The 18,665-nt window shown below is 38.2% G+C and overlaps 1 pseudogene; it reads left to right on the top strand.

Moving 5' to 3' along the window:
• Window positions 1–814: 814 nt before the first annotated feature.
• On the top strand, window positions 815–933 carry LOC148511563 (5S ribosomal RNA; annotated as a pseudogene).
• The last annotated feature ends 17,732 nt before the right edge of the window (window positions 934–18,665 follow it).

The following is an 18,665-nucleotide window of genomic DNA, read 5'->3' as shown; positions in this document are numbered from 1 at the left end:
TACTAGATTTTTTAATTGAACACTTTATCTCCATCAGTTTTCAATGAAAGCTATGAAATAGCTCCTTTACTATAGAACAGGTGGACGATGAACATGGTGTTAGCATGAGTGTATACAACATCTAATGCTATACCACCATGGTAGAGGCCAAAATCCTTTTATTTTGGAAACTTAACATGGGTGGGCCCGGCTAGTACGGATATGGGAGATCTCCTAGGAATACCGGGTACAGTAGGTGTGACTACACATATGCAGAGGAATTTTCCAGAGAATATCCCATGTATGAACAGAAGTTTTTGAAAAATATTATGGATCAAATGAATTGCCAGGAACATCTTAACCCTATATACTTTAAATGGACTTGGACATTTTACCTCATGGAAATCATCTACAAAAACAAACAAAAAAGGAAGATGGACAAGAAGGATGGTGGTGGTATGATGTTATTTGACATGTACTGTAAAACCACTCCGGTTACACCCAAACTCATCTGATCTTGGGAGCTAAGCAAAGCTGGGCCCAGTTAGTACTTGGATGGAAGACCTCCACGGAATACCAGGTGCAGTAGATGTCAATACCTTCAAAGAAGGAAGTACTGTCCAGAATCTATGATCTGAAGAATGTGAAGTTGCTATGCCCCATGTCTGAATGGAAGTTTTTGAAAAATATTATGGATCAAATGAATTGCCAGGAACATTTTAACCTTATATACTCTAAATGGACTTGGACATATTACCTCATGAAAATCATCTACAAAAACAAACAGAAAAGGAAGATGGACAAGATGGATGGCAGTGGTATGATGGTAATAGACATCTACTGTTACTTCACTCTGGTTACGCCCAAACTCATCTGATCTTGGAAGCTGAGCAAAGCTGGGCCCAGTTAGTACTTGGATGGAAGACCTCCAGGGAATACCAGGTACAGTAGATGTCAATACCTTCAAAGAATGAAGTTGTTATTCCCCCCAGAAACCATGTACTGAAGAATGAAATTTGATAAAGGATATTCTATGTCTCATTTAACTTTCATCAGAGTTTCATGTATCAATCCACTAATGGACTAAAACCTTTTTACATTAAGTAATTGGAACTTTATGGACAATGGATATAGATGAGATGTGGTGCGCAAGCGCAATCGGGTCACCAGCGAGATCCATACAGTCACCTCTCGCATGTGCTAACTGAGGATCCCGGAAATGGACTAAGGGCAAAAATTAAGAAGTCCAGGCAGGAGGACTTGTGGCCGAACAAGAGATATGCTAAAAGCCACAGAGAGGCCATCCGCAGCAATGAAATCTGGAATCCACAGCAGAAGTGACGCTAAGTCCTGGCGGAGGGGCCAATAGACTAGCTGTGTGAGGGCGGAAACACCAGCAAGAAAATATACCTGTTTTAGATGCTATTTTTCACATTTTCACCTTGTGTTGATGAGGGCATTATTCACATATGTGGGCTAATGTATTTGCTATAAGAATAGCTAGGTTTTGAGTCCCGATTAACACTATGAAGGGGGTGGGAACCGGAAATTGATGCTAATTGTTCCCTTGTCATTCCCTAGCAGTGGGGTATAAAAGGACAGACCCCATAACCAAATACTACTCCCATGATGAAGTCTTGAAAGGATGAAATGCGTTGGAGCTTGTTTTTGCCTGCCACATGGACTATTAATCTCTACCTCAGATAAGCTGCTCTAACTATATTTTCTTTTGATGGTGTTTTACTTATTTCATTTTAATAAGATATTGGTGTTTTAATTCTATACTGAAATATAAAATTTTTTATGTGTTAAATTATCTATTGCTTTGCTCGCATTTCCACAGATTTTACACATTTTCTAATCCTTTTTAATGAAATATAGGATTTAATATTCACACTATATGAGTGATTTAACATTTATACATACCTAATATTGCACTACACAATATTGAACGTTTATTGTGATTTCAGCAACTGCATGTTATAGCATAGCACTTTTTTACATTGTATATACTGTATTTTTTTATTTTTAACTTATCATCAAAAGGTAGTATTTATTATTAAGTAACTAGCCAGTTGCTCTAAGATCAAATTCATGTACAAACATTCACATTGTTAGTAATATACCATTACTAATTATTTTTTGATAAGAGCTGATGCCCACACTCTGGGCTTAGGGGCAGTGGAGTTATATACTATAACTATTAAGATTTTTGGGTATACACTTAGGTATACAGTTCATTGGCGCTTATTCCACTTGTTTTTTGGAGCTATCGACTGCACACATGTTGCTTTCACTCAAGTCAAGAGCTAGATGAGCTGTGTAGGAACAGTAAAAAATTCCATTCAATGCACTTTCAACCAATCTGTGATGCAAAGCTGAGATTTTTGAATATTTATGCAGCCTTCCCGGATTCAACTCATGATGCTTATATATTAAGACATTCCAAAAAATTTAAAAAATGTGAAAATAATAATTTCCAGAAGGCTGGTTATTAGGCCAGTTATGATATTTATAAATTAATCATCTTTTAATATTTATTTAAATTATTTGAAAATATTTTTATAGTTATTTAATACTTTGCAATAATTCATTTTCATCAGAATATCTGTTTGCATTTTTTGAAAACATAGAAGGACCTTAGAAAGTCTTCAGAGATTAATACCTGGAAGTCTCTATACCAGGCAGCAAACTTATTGACAACCCTGATTGTTAGAGCTGTTCTTTACAAAAAAATATAGGTATAAATTTTTGGTATATATATTAGGTATAAAAATGAAGGTATCCCTATTTCCAGGGCACTCCATGCTAGGTTGTTTTCCCTGGCACTCCCGGGGTGGTGGATGCTGGGTTAATTGTTTAAAAGTGTGGTGCAAGTAAAGAGATAATATTATTGATTTATATTGTGAAATTGCAGGTCCTAACATGGATCCACCGAAGGCTGGTATTTCCACAAGTATCAGCATGCATGGGCATTAGGGACCCACTGGTACTTATAGTTCCACAGCAAAATCAATTTTAAAATAAAAATAGGACACACCCAAAGTACAAAGTAAGTTTGTTCTAAACATACATGCACTCACATATATAGACACACAAGCAATCACTCATTCACCTATGTATCCCTATAGCCATTGGTCTTCATGTCTATGTAGATAATATACAGGGTACGTGTATATAAAAAATCTTTTTTCATCTTCTCCTATGTGAAGTTGGGGCCCTCTTTGTCCCATATTAGACATTCATATAATTTTCACAATAATAAAATTTATTTTGTTGACCAACAGACTTTAATACCATCCTATCAGGAAGGTACTTCCAGTTTTAGAACTCATATGCAGTATTTCCCTACAGAAACTCTGTCGCTGAGTGAACATTAGGTGAGAGTGGTAAGGCTTATGTCTCTAAGACAATGAGCATTTCTATCCAATAAAGTATAACTTTTGTGGATCTCACAAATTACTATATTGGTGAGATATGTTCATTGCTTGAGAGGCATAAGCCTCACCTCTCTCCTGGTTTACACATTGAAATACCACCATTGTGGTCACTGACAGACTTGTATTTTGTTTTTCCAAAACATTTGTTAGTCTAGTATGTAATGTACAGCTAGTGTTTTATGTACATTTGCAAAAATAATTTTTTTCAAAATATATTTTTAATTAACTATTTATTATTTAGGTGATTCTGGATATGGTTGTCATCCATTGTTACTAACACCATTAAGAAAACCTAAGGGAAGAGCATAGAAGAGCATAGAATAAATATAATTACTCATATATATCAACCAGAGAAGTTATTGAGCGGTCATTTGGATTACTGAAAAGCAGATTTAGGTGCTTATCCAAATCAGGAGGGGCATTACATTATAGTGCAGCAGAAAGTGTAACATTTTTGTTGTCTGTTGTGTACTTCACAACATATGTATAGATCATACTCTTGAGTTAGAGGAACAATTTTGTGACCAAGAGGAAAATTGTTTATATGTATCTGAAGACAATTAATTAGAAACTCATTCTGGAAATCAAGTAAGAGCGAATTTAATATCCAATTATTTTTCTTAAAATAACAAATAACATCATTGTAAATCATAGTCTTAAGTACATATAGATGTATATGTTGGAATGTTTTGATTTGTATTCAGCTATATTGTAAAAATGAAAAATAAAAACAACCAAATAGTTTTGTTAATAATTATTTCTTTATGAATGTAAAATGGTTTAATAATTGTTAAGTAAAGTTATTTAAAGCCGAGATTACATTTCTTTTTTAAAATGTTTAATCAACTTTTGCAAATACTAAAAATGATAACTAAAATTTGGTATAACAGGTAGGTACATCTGGCATCTACAAAACCTACTATTAGTATTATAAAGTGATACTGTATATTTTTGTTTATATATGAACTAAATAAAAAAAATAAGTAAAAAAAAAAAATTAGAGTTACATCAGCAAAATGGCAATTATCCTTTAGAAGAAGGCCAAAATAAGCCCTAACTGTTTTATCAACATATACATATATAGCAACTGCTTATTTGTTATAAGATTTCAAAACATCATTTTTTAATAACCTGAACTTGTTAAAACAATGAACAAAAAGTACTATAACATTAGACAATTACTTTTTCATGGAATACCAAGTCTTCTTTGAAACTTTAAAGAATGCACTGTCTATTTTCCTAAATAAAAAAAAATAAGGAAAAATAATTTTGTAAAACATCAATTAATAACCCAAAAAATTATAAATTATACTTAAAAATTATAAACAATTTACCTTAGATAGCAAACTAAATCCACTTTTATAATAGTTTTGAAAATTTAAATAATTTATCTTTAGTCACTACAATTGATAATTCTCCTCAACCACCAAAAGGTTGCCTTCTCATTTCGTTACATAAAAAAACCACAAGACAATATCTAATTTTCATAGTTATACTCCTGTCCTTACAACTGCCGCTACTCACACGACAACTCACTTTTTCTTATTTACCAAATGCTATGCAAAGTATGAGAAAATCCTAATTCTATCACATTATAGAATTCATCTTTTGACAATTAAATATGTCACCTTAATGCATAGCCTTTTAAAATGTAATTTACTTCAACACTGTCTATTACACTAAAAAAATATTCAATTACAATCCTCCCTGTGGCTGACAACCTATCCAGATATGTTTGTGCTGCTTGGTTCCTGAATTATTGTGTCAGCATCACAAACATCATGATGGATTTCTAGTTCCAGAATTTTAGTGGGGTCTGAGCTTACCAGCCTTGGATTTCTTATAAACTAGTTAACCACTCATTGGTTAATCTCCTCTTCTCAATTTTTGGAAAATTGAATGCAATATTTCACTCACAATATACTATGTTTTTCTATGTCCGTGCATATGTGCCATGGATTCAAAATCTTAAATAGTTTTAATAAAGATGTAGATATCTTTGACCTGAGCTATTGAAATTCTGTATCTGTATTTTTTAAAGACGCAACTTTCTCAACAAAGCGTGGTTTTTGAAGTTGCACTTTGGCCTAGAGCATGATTTTCCATCCATTGTAATTTGCTCTGACCACAGCATTCCCTTTTTGTTTTTCAAAATTTGGAATTGAGTCTGACAGATTTTCTTTTAAATTTATTGATGGAAGTCTCTCTGTGTTTCCCTCAACGTCATTTGTAAGTTGTTAACATTTCAGAATTTCTTGTTGGGTAAATTCAATTATTGTTATATTGTTTGAAATTTCAAAGAATTCAAATAACATCTTCTGTAACATTGCAAACAATTGGTTCCCTGTGTTTGTATCACCTCTTGAATATTTTCCTTTTCTTTTTGAATCAAATCCCCCTCAGGATCAATTTTGGTATTTGTGATCTCTAAGGCAGTATTTAATATACTTGACAGATGTGTGGAATTGAAATCACAATTTGTATTAGTTGATTTTTCCAGTTTTAGCCAATCTTTGAAATTTTGACACACATTCAAATTATTTTCATATAATTTTGAATGATCCTTGTGATTCATTGCTTTTGAACTTTATTTTAGTACAAATTGACTTGTAGCAGGTAAGTTAGAATGTGGTTTCGATTTAGTTGGTATCTCGTAAATAGAACCTGTTGAATCACTTGAATCATTTATATCAGATTCGAATGACTGTAGTTAAGGGAATATATATATGAATTTATATAGAAATATAAATTTTAAAAGACATAATTCGACATTATTAAAAACATGATTTGCTGATATAATTTTTTTTAACCATCTGAAGCCTCCATTTTGTTAACACCTGATTCTCAACAAGTTCGCTCTTCATTGGTTTCATGATTACTATTTTTTTTTCGATTGTTTAAAGAGGAACCTATCATTTTTAACTGTTGTCTGTTGTCCTTACTTTTTTGCTCTGTTGAAATAAAATAATATTTAATTCTTTATTTTTTTTAAAAAATTGTTAAATTATATCTACTGTATTTAGATATTAATCAATCTATAACTTTATTCCATATACAAAAGATCGTAAGGTTTCACATGTCCCCTTAAGGCTTCTTAGACATGATCTAAAATTTTACACAACATACAGAATTTTTCAGATTTAAACTGCAAAAATGACCATTAATGTGGATGCCTTAATGGAAGTGTATCCTTTAGTAATACAGATATGATATGTCTTCACACCCTGTTGTTAAGTACCAATTGAGCACTGTCAATGAATGAGGTTGCTGTCACACACAAAAAGGTGGAAAAACTAAATTACAGACAATTGTGCTCATTGGGATGCACACATGCAGGCTATGCTACTGAGGTCTGAGCAGTTATGTTGCACCTCATTTACTACCTTCAATTTACATAATTAGTTTACCTTAATAATCCCACTGGGTTTCAAAATTCTTCTCACTCAAAACCTCCATCTCATTCATTAAACACATTCAGTTCCCTAAATGTTAAATCTAATCATACTCTGTATATCCATGTAAAATATCTTTGCCTACATGCTGCTATTACTTCCTCAATCCCCAATGCTGTGTGTACTCCTGAATATGCTAGTCTGCACGCCCTCAACCCCACCAATATGTCTTTCCCCCTGTGCACCACTCTGTTTTCGTTCATCCTTCATTCCCAATCATGTCGCTGTTTCCCTAAACTGTGCCACTCTGTCTCCCCCCCCATGCGCACCAATGTTTTCCACCAAATTGCATCACTTTGGCACGCCCCCATCTGTACTGCTTAATCTTCCCCTCTCCATGCCTTTTTGTCTGCCCCATCCACACTGCTCTGTCATCTCCCCCATCCACCATACTCTTATAGCTTATGCGCAGCTCTATGTTCTGCTCAGACCTCAGTTGCATAGAATGCATGTGTGTATTCAAATGAGCATATAGGGCCTGATTCAGAGCCGGACGCAATTAGCGCTCGCTCATCCAGAAAATAGGGGTGGCTATTCAAATGAACCGTTCGCTGTTTGCGGTCTGTTCACGCCTCTAGGTCTGAACGAGCGAACAAAACTTGCGGTCGTTTTTTGGGAAACTACGCCCCCTGGCCGCTTGCATCCTACGTCATGTCCGCTATTTATTAGATTAATCGAGTACATCGACCAGGGTATGAACTGATCGCTATTCTTGTGGTTGGTTTTTGCTACCACAATTTTGCGAGCAGATCTGGCTATTAAATAACCCAGTGACGTGGTCAATGACGCTGCTGTATTAATTATGCACACCCATAAAACGCCCGTTTTGACCTTTAAGCACGCCTGCGATCGGATCTCCACTCCCCGTTTTCAAGCACCTTCCCCTGTTACCACCCACATACGCCTCATTCTGTCACTCAAAATAGCAGGCATTCACTATTTTGCGAGCACATGAATTTCGGCCGCACTGACTGGTTCGCGCATGCGTATAACGATCCGTACGCATGCGCAGTTGGGCAAACATCGCTCGGAGCGAACGAGCGGCCGCTTACGAGTGGCTCTGAATCAGGCCCATAATTCTGTTCATTTAGAAGCTCCACCATTTTGTGAGTGCCAGAAATCTCGCTCTATGAAAGCACTTAATCTGTAGTCAACCACATGGTGTCATGGCATACCATATCTGTATTATGCAAGGAACACGTCCATTAAGGTGTAACCATTGATCATAATAGTAATGATTTTTACAGTTTGAATATGACTAATTAAATAGGATTTGTGATATTTTGATTCATGTCCAAAAGGCCTAAATGGGTCATGATATACAGTAAGATTTTTTTAGTCTATGGAAATACATTACTTTTTAAACATTTTATTAACTGTAATGACTTTGGAATATCAAATCGAGCCACCTGCAGGGAAGAAGGGCCAAAAAATGGTACATTAGCGCAGGAGGAGAAAGGCAGGCAGGCAGGAGGGGATTTATTAATGCACATGGAGAGATGGCTGTGGGGGCAGCCTGCAGGAGAACGGGACAGCAGCAGCAGTGGAGCAGTATGCAGGGGCTTCTTTGGGTGACAGAGGGGCTCAATGGTGCTGAACATGCATGTGAGAAAATTATACACAGATGCACATGGAAGAACCTGTTAGGTACATCTATGCATATGTGTAAATATTTGTATATAGTTATAGGGTAGAGCCTTTTGGGGTTTAGGTAATTCAGAAAGTTACAGTTTTTATTCTATTACCTCTCAATTGTGCTATTATAGAGATAGGATGTTTCAAATCCTTGTGCAGCCTAGCAGGTGTACTTACTGTGGCTTCAGATACAGCAAAAAAGAAAGAGCGCTAACCATTAACAGTATCACAGTTTATTAATACCAACAATTCACTATACTATATATACCAATAAGAATTGCTGGTCACATAGACCTAATCACAATATTGCAAATATAAATACATAGATAGATAATTGAAAAATAAAAAATAGGAAACACAATATATAAAATCACTATTATATACGCTGCACATAAATGACCCAATTGAAATAATAACCACTAATATAGTAGTGGTACTGTGCAGCATATGTACATTGGAATACACATCAAATAGAACACAGCCTCAGGTGCCTAGAGACCTATAAAAAATAAAAATAAAAACTTCCGTCTATTAAAGAGTTGATGGATGGTGTTCCACAGCCAACAATTAAAAATTCCTTGGCATAAGGTCATAAAAAATATTGATAAGGGATAATTATTCCTTGGTTCTCTCTTGCTCTCAAAGATTAAGTTACAAGGTAATATATTAATGAACCGGATCAGCAGCATACGATTTACAATGTTGCAAAACTAGCAACAGTCAATAGGCCAGCCAGCTGAGTGCAGTATAAACTTAGATTGAAACAATGTGCTGCATTTAATGAATAACATTAATTCAGCAGATAGTCTGAAAAAAGTTCCATATTCTTTTAATCAATCAGAGTAATTCAACATAACCGGCAGGCAAAGCAACTCCCAGGGTAATTATTTGTATTTACCCTCCGTATAGGGCTCAATTCCACTAGTAGCGTGGAAGAGACTTTTGGGCTAAGGCTTGTTAGATAAATGCAGCTTACCGCTACCGCATGGGGAAACTCCAGAGGTACAGTTCTTACTCTGGGTCACAGTCTGGAGTGGAGCGTAAGCCTCGGCTGCTGTGCCACGGTGTACACCAAGTGCCGGAGCACCTTGATCGGCTGCCTCTCTGGCCAGATAATAGCGGCTGTAGTCCGGTCTTTAAAGAAGTTGAATAAGGTTCCGTCCTAGGTTGTAATATTGAAGAGGGTGGAGCTTGACGCGTTTCTCAGCCACGGCAAAAAGGGGCTGTTTCCTCAGAAGGAATTCCACGCTAATAGTGGAATTGAGCCCTATACGGAGGGTAAATACAAATAATTACCCTGGGAGTTGCTTTGCCTGCCGGTTATGTTGAATTACTCTGATTGTTTAAAAGAATATGGAACTTCTTTCAGACTATTTGCTGAATTAATGTTATTCATTAAATGCAGCACATTGTTTCAATCTAAGTTTATACTGCACTCAGCTGGCTGGGGTATTGACTGTTGCTAGTTTTGCAACATTGTAAATCGTATGCTGCTGATCCGGTTCATTAATATCTTACCTTGTAACTTAATCTTTGAGAGCAAGAGAGAACCAAGGAATAATTATCCCTTATCAATATTTTTTATGACATTATGCCAAGGAATTTTTAATTGTTGGCTGTGGAACACCATCCATCAACTCTTTAATAGAAGGAAGTTTTTATTTTTATTTTTTATAGGTCTCTAGGCGCCTGAGGCTGTGTTCTATTTGATGTGTATTCCAATGTACATATGCCGCACAGTACCACTACTATATTAGTGGTTATTATTTCAATTGGGTCATTTATGTGCAGCGTATATAATAGTGATTTTATATATTGTGTTTCCTATTTTTTATTTTTCAATTATCTATCTATGTATTTATATTTGCAATATTGTGATTAGGTCTATGTGACCAGCAATTCTTATTGGTATATATAGTATAGTGAATTGTTGGTATTAATAAACTGTAATACTGTTAATGGTTAGCGCTCTTTCTTTTTTGCTGTATCTGTTATAACCACACTTGATAAGGCCAAGCTCCTTATCCATTAGTAGCTGCTACCAATACAGTAATCGCATGTTATGATTCAAGTGGGATTTTATTTATACTAATAATTTGTGTTTAACCGTTTATTTTGTTAGTCACATTAACGCCTTTGTGAGGATTTTTCCTCAGTGTGTGTTTTTACTGTGGCTTCACCTGGATGCACCAAGATAGCTGTCCTCTGCAGGTGGTAGCGGTGGTGGGTTCGGGGGAAGAAAACCAGCATTTGTTGTGGCATGTAAGCGGAGGGAGGAGGGGGGTAGTGGGCATTAGCTAACGCCAAGATACTGGGATGGTAGTGGGCATTAGTGGTAGTGTGAGTGGCTGTGGTAAAGGCTGCAGGACCCAGAGGAGGTAGTAGCAGACAAATGTTGCTCGGATCTGAAAGATCCATGATACCTGCATCTGTGTATAAATAAACAAACACAGAAGCACAGATGAGATCAGTGAGACCCATCTGTACTTCTGTGTTAAAATAAAAAAGAAAACCTGAGTAAAAAAAAAAATTGCTGTGGGCCCCACCCCCAAAAAAAAATTATCCAGCACCGGGCTTTGGAAAGCCAATACTGGTTGTGCCACATAAAGAGGACAAACCATGTAAGGGTCCCCCATGTGAAGCACAGCCAGCAACAGGCTTTTCAAAACCAGTACTGGATGCCAAAATACAGCAGACTAATGATGTAGGGGTCCCCTGTAATCAGAATCTGTCCTGGTTCTGGAAATACAGGGAGACAAAATGTTTAGGGTCCCCCTGTATTTACCAGAACAAGCACAAGACTTTTTCTAGCAGTGGGGTGATGCCACAGCCAGGTGAGCCCTTTCACCAGACCACCTGGACAAAGCATCACCCCTGACCATTAGTCAGACCAGGTCATGAATCCCTGGGGAGCAGGGAACCCCCGTAATACAGGGTACCCCCAGGCCCAGGCTGATAGTAAAGTGTGGTGCAAGTGTGGTGCAAGTAAATAATTACAATATTGTCTTATGATGTGGAAATACAGTTCCCAACAAGCCTACCCCGCATGCTGGTACTTGGAGAACCACAAGTACCATAATTACGGATCCGCTGGTACCTGTAATTACACAGCAAAAGCTATATTAAAGAATCACTGAACACACACACACTGTAGAAAGCAAACTTTTATTCATCCATAAATGCACACACACATGTACACACACATGTACACATACTCACCTATGTATCCCTGTAGCCCATTGGCCTTCTTTTCCAGTAGAATAAAAGAAAACATTACTTACTTCACCTCCTATCTGTGGAACAGGTCCTCTTCATTCCATGTACACAGCCTGAGTCTTTGGGAAAAAAAAAACACCCACTTAGTACTGTCTTCTAAGGATAGTACAATGCAAATTATATCTCTGCCACAGGATTTCAGTACAGATATCCTGGGTGTGGAGCGCTCATTGGCTGAGAGAGGCAAGCCTCCCGCATCACAGCCAATGAGAGGTTCACTGATTTCAAAGATGAAAACTGTGCATGCTCTTTTTAAAAATGGCATCTCAGTGCAAATTTTGAAAATGAAAGAAGGTTGCCGCAATCCAAACACGACTCTTTACATCATCGCCTCGAACCCCCGGCAGGCTTATATAAGCGAGTGCTAGGAGATGGCAAGGCAGTCCATAGGCACAGGTGCAGGAGGGAATACCTGCTAAAGCAAAAAGATGCAGGGAATTCCTGGATGGGCAACAGCCATGCAAATAAGCTCAAAGGTCACTGCCCTGGTGAAGACACCATGAAAGCCCTGGGGGAAGCAGAAGCCATGAAAAAGAGCATAAAGGTTGCCGCCCCACAGGTGATGGTGCTAAATAATAAAAATTTAAAACAATGGGTGTCCTTGTTTTATTTTTTTTTTCTTTTACAGGAGAACTATAGGTACCAGCTGGCCCATAGTCACCTGCTGGTAAGTGTGGTTCTCCAAGTACTGGCCTGCTGGCACCTCTAGTCCTACTGCAAAAGAAAATATTTATACCTAAATATGCACTACAGTACACTATCAACCCAACACCCACCGGCCAAGGGTGCCGGGGATAGCCCCAGGCTATTAACCTGGGTCTGGGGTGCCCTGAAGAGGGGGACTCTTTTATTAGGGCGAGGTCCCCAGGGATCCTCAGCCTGGGCTGACTAGTGGTCATTGTTAATGCTTCGGCTGGGGGAACCGGTGAAAGGGTTCCCCTGGCTGTGACATCATCCTCCCTCTGAAAAGTCAGGATGCTGGTGCAGATGAGGGAACAAAGACTAGCACAGTTGGGAGACGACACAGCAGTAAGATTTGGAGAAGATAGAACAGCATGGAGTATAGGAAAAGAAAGTGAACATGCTTAGACAGAGTGTGATAGTTATAGCAACTTGGGACCTGAATGTGTATTCTGAATAACAAGGATGTATGGATTGAGAAGTAAGTTGGAAGCATGAGATATTGTTGAGGTTAACCAATGGGAAGACTGTGGGCACTGAGTGGTATGTGGAAGCAAGGTAACACTGTGGTTATGCGGAATGCATGCATCTTGGAAATTATATATATATATATATATATATATAACCTTCCAAATAAACAGCACTCGGCGACTGATAAAAATGAATAAATCGTGTATAATAAAGTTGACACCAACGTTTCGGGACCAAACGTGTCCCTATGTCAAGGCATATAACAGTGAAATGAAAAATAACTGACCTTAAATGCAGTGAAGAAGCCCGCCATGTGTGAATCACCAAGCACCGGAAATCATTACATATATTAATCTAAGCCGGCATTAGACCCTCCTATGCTGCCACAATGGAACACATATTAAACACTTGGCAACATAAACCATGCATCAGCCACGTACCACTAAGGCCTAATGGCAAAATGTATATACAAAGGGCAGAACTAAATGGAGTGTGAGGTAATGCCGGCATAGATTAAAATATGTAATGCTTATTGTGATTTGCTGCCCTGTTTCCTCACTCTCTCTTGGTGTTATACTATATTTCACGTAAGGGCATCTTTTTATCTTCAGTGTAATTTACGTTTTACCTTTGTACCTATTTGTTCCTTCAGGGCTTCCGTACTGAGTTAGCGTTGCTAGGGCAACGGTACGCAGTCGGCGCCTTGACGTCACACGGGTGTGTTTTTTGGATTTCCGGAGCTTGGTAATTCACACATGGTGGGCTTCTTCACTGCATTTAAGGTCAGTTATTTTTCAATTCACTGTTATATGCCTTGACAAAGGGACACGTTTGGTCCCGAAACATTGGTGTCAACTTTATTATACATGATTTATTCATTTTTATCAGTCTCCAAGTGCCTCTGTTTATTTGGAAGGTTGGATGAAATTTTGTACGGAGGGCACCTGAGCAGCTGAACGTGGAGGGAGAGTGCCGGTCCTAAAGGGATTGTGCATGTATTGGGTACCTACAGTTTTGGAGGTCCCCTGAGTGGGACAAGGCACCCCCGTTTTGGTTTTTTGCATCGTATGTATTTGTATGAAGATTGCCAAGGACATTTGTTTCACTACATGGGATACTGCTGATATCACAGTCACTGGGAGTATCACTTTTATATTTTCAAGTTTACATCCCAGACGAGTACATCATCTATCAACTATCTAGATGTTCTGGTCTCATTAATAATAACCAACTTAATACGGAGGTGTATGTGAAGCCCACTGACAAAAACACTCTGTTGAGGGCCAATAGCCACCATCCAGTGGCTTTGAAAAAAGGTCTCCCTAGGTCTCAAATGATCAGGGTGGCCAGGATTACTAGTAATATCTTGGAGCTAGAACCAGCCCTTGATAAGGTAGTAGACAGGTTCTTGGAATGAGGCTATAGCCCCCGTTTGTTGGCACAACATAAAATGGAAGTCCTTAAAATCTCAAGGGAGAAGCTACTTGCACCTAGTCATAGGGATTTGAAGGGGTGCATCCCTTTTGTAAATGAATATAGCTCTTCCAGTGCGGTCATACCTAGAGCGACAAGGGCTCTGTGGCCGATAGTTTCTACTGACAGAAGTTTACCGTGTTTGAGGTATAAGAAACCACATACCTGTTACACGAGAGCTAAAAACTTAAAGGAGATTGTGGTACACACTGATATCACGGGCTTCGAACAGAGTTCTTCAATTCCTAAGAACTTTGGGTTTTTGGGAAGAAAACCTGGATGTTACTAATGTCTTGGGTGCACCACATGCAACCATATGATAGTGGGGCAGACGTTACAGCACCCTCATTTGGACAGATCTTATAATATTAGACATATTCTTACTTGTACCTCCACATATATAGTGTACTTGATTTTATGTCCTTGCGGGCTGGCTTACGTGGGTAAATCCATTCGTACAGCCAGGGAAAGAATGGCCTTACACAGGTCTGCCATTAAATCTGCTATAGCAGGTAAAACTTCTGAACAACTGGTGGCCAGACATTTCGCTGAAATGAAACACAAGTTGAGTGATTTTAAACATCAGCTGATTGACCATGTTCCCAGGAACCTGAGAGGAGGAGATCGTGCTGGTAAATTATTATGGATGGAGGCACGTTGGATATTCAACCTCAATACAATTAATCCAAGGGGACTGAATGAGCAAATTCAATGGAGTGTTTTTAAATAATGTTGGTGCTGTTTTCAAACTATGCCGGTTTTGTTTTCAAATAATGCCGGTTTTGTTTTGTTTTATTTGTTTTCCTTTATGGGAGGCTATTTATTCTATCATTTTTTCTATTATTCCATCACAGAAATTTTTACATACACACGCATGCACTATGATTTGAGTTTTAACATGTCATGCCATGTTATGCCGTGTTGTGTTGCTTTTTAGTCACGCTAGTGTCTTCCGTATACACTTTTATATTTCTGACACATAACACATTTTTTATAATTCACCACACACTTTTATCATCAGAACGTAGCACTATAGCATCAATCTGGATTGTACAGTACATATTTAAATATACACTTGATTTTATTACCTCACACTCCATTTAGTTCTGCCCTTTGTATATACATTTTGCCATTAGGCCCTTAGTGTTGATGGTACGTGGCTGATGCATAGTTTATGTTGCCAAGTGTTTAATATGTGTTCCATTGGGGCAGTATAGGAGGGTCTAATGCCGGCTTGGATTAATATATGTAATGCTTATTGTGATTTGCTGCCCTGTTTCCTCACTCTCTCTTGGTGTTATACTATATTTCACATAAGGGCATCTTTTTATCTTCAGTGTAATTTACGTTTTACCTTTTATACCTATTTGTCCCTTCAGGGCTTCCGTACTGAATTAGCGTTGCTAGGGCAACGGTACGCGGGGTGTGTTTCTTGGACGTCACACGGGGTGTGTTTCTTGGATTTCCGGTGTTGGTGATTCACACATGGTGGGCTTCTTCACTGCATTTAAGGTCAGTTATTTTTCAATTCACTGTTATATGCCTTGACAAAGGGACACGTTTGGTCCCGAAACATTGGTGTCAACTTTATTATACACGATTTATACATTTTTATCAGTCTCCTAGTGCCTCTGTTTATTTGGAAGGTTGGATGAAATTTTGTACGGAGGGCACCTGAGCAGCTGAACTTGGAGGGAGAGTGCCGGTCCTAAAGGGATTGTGCATGTATTGGGTACCTACAGTTTTGGAGGTCCCCTGAGTGGGACAAGGCACCCCCGTTTTGGTTTTTTGCATCGTATGTATTTGTATGAAGATTGCCAAGGACATTTGTTTCACTACACGGGATACTGCTGATATCACAGTCACTGGGAGTATCACTTTTATATTTTCAAGTTTAATATGGAGCAGAATCGGGGACATAGTGGCAGAGATGAAATACCTGCATACAGTAGTGCGCAGTCCACCAAAGGGGAAATCTTCAGCTTTAATAGTGAAGAGGCGGAGAGAGTTTTGTTTTTAGGAGAAATTATCCCCTTGTGAGAAAGTCAATGAGATTGAGGACATTTATCATCAGTTACTGAAACTCAAACAACGTGAGATTGATTACCTGATGCATGGTATCTCCCTGTCTGATTACTTCAGGGAGAAACTTATTCCTAGAGGATTTAGGGTGCGTAATGTACCCACAATTGGAAGGAGCAATCCAGATTTTTGCAAGAAGTGGATTGGTATCCTCTATAAATGTAGTTTTGATCTGATCCTGTTAGTTACTGAGGAAGCTGGTCGAGAGCTGAAAATTCCAAGGGATAAAATCAGTGTTATTGAGGGTGAGCATCGATCCACCTTACATCTGAAATCAAATACTGTATGGTTGAATAAGTTACAGAAACAATGTGAGAATCATCACAAGGAGTTAGTTAAGTTTAAGAGCAATAAACGGAGAGTGGTGGAGGAAGATTATGATACTAACAGGGTATATAGATGGCTCATGGGTGGCAAACAGGGTAGCCAGAAGGTCCAGTATAATAGATCTAAATCCCAATGGAGAAGACGCAGAGAGAACCAGTCTAAAGATGTAATGACCTCAAATAGTGACAGTGAATTTGCCTGTGTGGATTCGGAAGGCTCCCTCGAGAACACTTTCATCCCTTTAGGGGTGACACCAAGTAACCCAAAAGGGTCAAGAACAAAAGGACGCCCACGACTTAAGGGGAGGCCCCTCGAGCAAAAAACCCTAATTTATAACCTGTCGGATAAGGAACTCAGTGAGGTTGAACTGAGGGTATTAGAGAAGGGACTTTCTTTTGTACCCACTAACCCATTTAATGAATTGAAATGGCAAATAGATCTTTTTCGATTTGTCCGTAAATTAAGATTGCAGGAATACTTTCAGTCACATGAAGACTATACTAGAAATTCTCCACATTCTGAGTTCCTTAATAAAAGAAACATTTCTAACTTCAATCCACAATCCAGTAACTCGTCTATTAAAGCCTTTGTAAGATTACTGGATGAATCTGTCATTAAATATATGGTGGCTTCATCCAATAAAAATTTCAACTTATCCAAAATTGAATGGACTGCCCTCAAACAACTGGGAGCCTATAGAGATATCATTATCCAACCCGCCGATAAGGGGGGCGGGGTGGTCATTATGAATCTCTCTGATTACAAGGAGGAAATTACCAACCAATTAATGGATACTACTATGTACGAACTATTAACATGTGATCCTACGGAAGAATTTAAAAATGAGATTGATCTCCTGTTGGATACGGCGATGTTAGAGGGCTTAATTACAAAGAAGATTTGCTAAGCATTAAAACAAGAGTTCCCGGTGGTACCGGTTTTCTTTACAGTTCCTAAGATCCATAAAAGTTTGATCAAGCCTCCAGGGAGACCAATCATATCGGCCAGGAATTCCATCTTTCAACCTATTTCTATGTTTTTGGATAAAATGTTGCAACCACTGATTGTGAAGCAAAGGGGCTTTATTAAGGACACTACTGATTTTCTCCTTAACAGTAAGACTATTGAGACAGTACTGGAGGGTACTATTTTATGCATGATGGACATTTGTAGCCTCTACACCAGTATACCACATGGGCTAGGATTAGCATGCATGAGGGATTTCCTAATTAAAGAGAACTTTAATTCATTGAACCTTGATCTGTTTATGAAATTACTTGAACTCACGTTGACGAGGAATTTTTTCCTGTTTAATGGCAATTTTTATCGCCAAATTAGTGGATGTGCGATGGGGAGCAACGTCTCGCCATCCTTTGCCAACATCTTTATGTTCAGTGAAGAACTAGACATGTTTTTTTCAAACGAGGCAATTTCCAGTTACATCTTCGCCTATTCAAGATATATAGACAATGTTTTTATACTCTGGACAGGGAGTATGGATATGCTAGTCTCTCTAGTGGATACAGCAATTCCAGAGATTCTCCAATCAGAGTTACATCCCAGACGAGTACATCATCTATCAACTATCTAGATGTTCTGGTCTCCATTAATAATAACCAACTTAATACGGAGGTGTATGTGAAGCCCACTGACAAAAACACTCTGTTGAGGGCCAATAGCCACCATCCAGAGGCTTTGAAAAAAGGTCTCCCTAGGTCTCAAATGATCAGGGTGGCCAGGATTACTAGTAATATCTTGGAGCTAGAACCAGCCCTTGATAAGGTAGTAGACAGGTTCTTGGAATGAGGCTATAGCCCCCGTTTGTTGGCACAACATAAAATGGAAGTCC

This window comes from Taudactylus pleione, unplaced genomic scaffold (assembly GCF_031769625.1).
Source record: "Taudactylus pleione unplaced genomic scaffold, aTauple2 ptg000305l, whole genome shotgun sequence".
Taxonomy (NCBI): domain Eukaryota; kingdom Metazoa; phylum Chordata; class Amphibia; order Anura; family Myobatrachidae; genus Taudactylus; species Taudactylus pleione.
The sequence above is the reverse complement of the archived record's forward strand: the minus strand, read 5'-3'. Positions and strand labels throughout refer to the sequence as shown.